The following is a 4,765-nucleotide window of genomic DNA, read 5'->3' on the forward strand; positions in this document are numbered from 1 at the left end:
GCCACCGGAGCCTGCGGGCAAGCAGCGGCTTCGCGCGGCTTCTGGCAGTCGGAAGCGCCGTGCGCGATAGGTAGGAGGCAGAACGGCCACGGCCAGGGCCGCCGGGCAACGCCCGAGTCTGCCGGCTGAGCCGCGGGTGACAAGCGTTCGAGTGCCGGCGACCGCCGCCGGTCTCGGCCCGGCCCTGGAGAAACCCCTCTTGGAGCCCTCGCTCCAGTCGGCAACGGCCACCGGAGCCTGCGGGCAAGCAGCGGCTTCGCGCGGCTTCTGGCAGTCGGAAGCGCCGTGCGCGATAGGTAGGAGGCAGAACGGCCACGGCCAGGGCCGCCGGGCAACGCCCGAGTCTGCCCGCTGAGCCGCGGCTGACAAGCGTTCGAGTGCCGGCGACCGCCGCCGGTCTCGGCCCGGCCCTGGAGAAACCCCTCTTGGAGCCCTCGCTCCAGTCGGCAACGGCCACCGGAGCCTGCGGGCAAGCAGCGGCTTCGCGCGGCTTCTGGCAGTCGGAAGCGCCGTGCGCGATAGGTAGGAGGCAGAACGGCCACGGCCAGGGCCGCCGGGCAACGCCCGAGTCTGCCGGCTGAGCCGCGGGTGACAAGCGTTCGAGTGCCGGCGACCGCCGCCCGTCTCGGCCCGGCCCTGGAGAAACCCCTCTTGGAGCCCTCGCTCCAGTCGGCAACGGCCACCGGAGCCTGCGGGCAAGCAGCGGCTTCGCGCGGCTTCTGGCAGTCGGAAGCGCCGTGCGCGATAGGTAGGAGGCAGAACGGCCACGGCCACAGCCGCCGTGCAACACCCGAGTCTGCCGGCTGAACCGCGAGTAGCTGCAGCGGTTCGATGGCGCTGGTCCGCGAGCGCCAGCCCTCTGCCCTAGTATACGGACAGCGAGGTCCCCGGCCCCGGCGGGCTCGAAGAGAACCGTCTTCCCCCAGCGGGGAGGCGCGCGAGCGCCGCCGACTCTTACCATGACGTAACTGGAGGCAGCGCAAAGCAGCGACCCCTTCGGCAGCTCCGAAGAAGAACCGGGCAAGACGTCTACCTGCCAGAACCGCGGTGGAGCCAAAGTCCCGCCGGAGCGAGGTAGACGAGGCATCCCTTTCCGCCGGCAGCTCCGGCGGCCACATCGGGCACACCGGACCCGGCGGACGGTAAAACGGGTAGACCTGGCCTCCCTGCCGGCAGAACGGGTAGACGAGGCCTCCCTGCCTGGAACCGGGTAGACCTGGCATCCCTGCCGGAAGCGGGTAGACCTGGCATCCCTGCCGGTAAAACGGGTAGACCTGGCCTCCCTGCCGGCAGAACGGGTAGACGAGGCCTCCCTGCCTGGAACCGGGTAGACCTGGCATCCCTGCCGGAAGCGGGTAGACCTGGCATCCCTGCCGGTAAAACGGGTAGACCTGGCCTCCCTGCCGGCAGAACGGGTAGACGAGGCCTCCCTGCCTGGAACCGGGTAGACCTGGCATCCCTGCCGGAAGCGGGTAGACCTGGCATCCCTGCCGGCAAAACGGGTAGACCTGGTCTCCCTGCCGCCAAAACGGGTAGACCTGGCCTCCCTGCAGGTAAAACGGGTAGACCTGGCCTCCCTGCCGGCAGAACGGGTAGACCTGGCCTCCCTGCCGCCAGAACGGGTAGACCTGGCATCCCTGCCGGCAAAACGGGTAGACCTGGTCTCCCTGCCGGTAAAACGGGTAGACCTGTTCTCCCTGCCGGCAAAACGGGTAGACCTGGCCTCCCTGCCGGCAGAACGGGTAGACCTGGCCTCCCTGCCGCCAGAACGGGTAGACCTGGCATCCCTGCCGGCAAAACGGGTAGACCTGGTCTCCCTGCCGGTAAAACGGGTAGACCTGGTCTCCCTGCAGGTAAAACGGGTAGACCTGTTATCCCTGCCGGCAAAACGGGTAGACCTGGCATCCCTGCCGGTAAAACGGGTAGACCTGGTCTCCCTGCCGGCAAAAAGGGTAGACCTGTTCTCCCTGCCGCCAGAACGGGTAGACCTGGCCTCCCTGCCGGTAAAATGGGTAGACCTGGTCTCCGTGCAGGTAAAACGGGTAGACCTGGTATCCCTGCCGGCAGAACGGGTAGACCTGGTCTCCCTGCCGCCAGAACGGGTAGACCTGGCATCCCTGCCGGCAAAACGGGTAGACCTGGTCTCCCTGCCGGTAAAACGGGTAGACATGGCCTCCCTGCAGGTAAAACGGGTAGACCTGTTCTCCCTGCCGGCAAAACGGGTAGACCTGGCATCCCTGCCGGCAAAACGGGTAGACCTGGTCTCCCTGCCGGTAAATGGGTAGACCTGGTCTCCCTGCCGCTAGAACGGGTAGACCTGGCCTCCCTGCCGGCAACATGGGTAGACCTGGCCTCCCTGCCGGTAAAACGGGTAGACCTGGCATCCCTGCAGGTAAAACGGGTAGACCTGGCATCCCTGCCGGCAAAACGGGTAGACCTGTTCTCCCTGCAGGTAAAACGGGTAGACCTGTTCTCCCTGCCGCCAGAACGGGTAGACCTGGCATCCCTGCCGGCAAAACGGGTAGACCTGGCATCCCTGCCGGTAAATGGGTAGACCTGGCATCCCTGCCGGAAAAACGGGTAGACCTGGCATCCCTGCCGGCAATACGGGTAGACCTGGTCTCCCTGCCGCTAGAACGGGTAGACCTGGCATCCCTGCCGGTAAAACAGGTAGACCTGGCCTCCCTGCCGCCAGAACGGGTAGACCTGGCATCCCTGCCGGTAAAACGGGTAGACCTGGCCTCCCTGCCGGCAGAACGGGTAGACCTGGTCTCCCTGCAGGTAAAACGGGTAGACCTGGCCTCCCTGCCGGCAGAACGGGTAGACCTGGCCTCCCTGCCGGCAGAAGGGGTAGACCTGTCCTCCCTGCGGACAGAGCGGGTCGCCCGTGCTGGAGGCCCGTATGCAGGGGTGCCTGCACGGGGTGGGAAGGGGCGGCGGCGGGCTGCCTGTGCTCTCTCAGCCGGGGCGGCGGTGGGGGGGCTTGCGGGGGGTGGCTTGGGGCGGCAGGCCGGTCCTGCCGGAGGCCCGTATGCAGGGGTGCCTGCACAGGGTGGGTGGGCCGGCGGCGGGCTGCCTGTGCTCTCTCAGCCGGGGCGGCGGTGGGGGGGCTTGCGGGGGGTGGCTGGGGTCGGCAGGCCGGCCCTGCCGGAGGCCCGTATGCAGGGGTGCCTGCACGGGGTGGGAAGGGGCGGCGGCGGGCTGCCTGTGCTCTCTCAGCCGGGGCGGCGGTGGGGGGGCCTGTGGCGGGTGGCTGGGGGCGGCAGGCCGGCCCTGCCGGAGGCCCGTATGCAGGGGTGCCTGCACGGGGTGGGAAGGGCCGGCGGCGGGCTGCCTGTGCTGTTTCAGTCGGGGCGGCGGTGGGGGGGCTTGCGGGGGGTGGCTGGGGTCGGCAGGCCCGCCCTGCCGGAGGCCCGTATGCAGGGGTGCCTGCACGGGGTGGGTGGGCCTGCGGCGGGCTGCCTGTGCTCTCTGAGCCGGGGCGGCGGTGGGGGGGGCTTGCGGGGGGTGGCTGGGGGCGGCAGGCCGGCCCTGCCGGAGGCCCGTATGCAGGGGTGCCTGCACGGGGTGGGAAGGGGCGGCGGCGGGGTGCCTGTGCTCTCTGAGCCGGGGCGGCGGTGGGGGGGCTTGCGGGGGGTGGCTGGGGTCGGCAGGCCGGCCCTGCCGGAGGCCCGTATGCAGGGGTGCCTGCACGGGGTGGGAAGGGCCGGCGGCGGGCTGCCTGTGCTCTCTCAGCCGGGGCGGCGGTGGGGGGGCCTGTGGCGGGTGGCTGGGGGCGGCAGGCCGGCCCTGCCGGAGGCCCGTATGCAGGGGTGCCTGCACGGGGTGGGAAGGGCCGGCGGCGGGCTGCCTGTGCTCTCTCAGCCGGGGCGGCGGTGGGGGGGGTTGCGGGGGGTGGCTGGGGTCGGCAGGCCGGCCCTGCCGGAGGCCCGTATGCAGGGGTGCCTGCACGGGGTGGGAAGGGCCGGCGGCGGGCTGCCTGTGCTCTCTCAGCCGGGGCGGCGGTGGGGGGGGTTGCGGGGGGTGGCTGGGGTCGGCAGGCCGGCCCTGCCGGAGGCCCGTATGCAGGGGTGCCTGCACGGGGTGGGTGGGCCTGCGGCGGGCTGCCTGTGCTCTCTGAGCCGGGGCGGCGGTGGGGGGGGCTTGCGGGGGGTGGCTGGGGGCGGCAGGCCGGCCCTGCCGGAGGCCCGTATGCAGGGGTGCCTGCACGGGGTGGGAAGGGGCGGCGGCGGGTTGCCTGTGCTCTCTCAGCCGGGGCGGCGGTGGGGGGGCTTGCGGGGGGTGGCTGGGGGCGGCAGGCCGGCCCTGCCGGAGGCCCGTATGCAGGGGTGCCTGCACGGGGTGGGAAGGGGCGGCGGCGGGGTGCCTGTGCTGTTTCAGTCGGGGCGGCGGTGGGGGGGCTTGCGGGGGGTGGCTGGGGTCGGCAGGCCGGCCCTGCCGGAGGCCCGTATGCAGGGGTGCCTGCACGGGGTGGGTGGGCCTGCGGCGGGCTGCCTGTGCTCTCTGAGCCGGGGCGGCGGTGGGGGGGGCTTGCGGGGGGTGGCTGGGGGCGGCAGGCCGGCCCTGCCGGAGGCCCGTATGCAGGGGTGCCTGCACGGGGTGGGAAGGGGCGGCGGCGGGGTGCCTGTGCTCTCTCAGCCGGGGCGGCGGTGGGGGGGCTTGCGGGGGGTGGCTTGGGGCGGCAGGCCGGTCCTGCCGGAGGCCCGTATGCAGGGGTGCCTGCACAGGGTGGGTGGGCCGGCGGCGGGCTGCCTGTGCTCTCTCA

This window comes from Opisthocomus hoazin, unplaced genomic scaffold (genome assembly GCF_030867145.1).
Source record: "Opisthocomus hoazin isolate bOpiHoa1 unplaced genomic scaffold, bOpiHoa1.hap1 HAP1_SCAFFOLD_81, whole genome shotgun sequence".
Lineage (NCBI taxonomy): Eukaryota > Metazoa > Chordata > Aves > Opisthocomiformes > Opisthocomidae > Opisthocomus > Opisthocomus hoazin.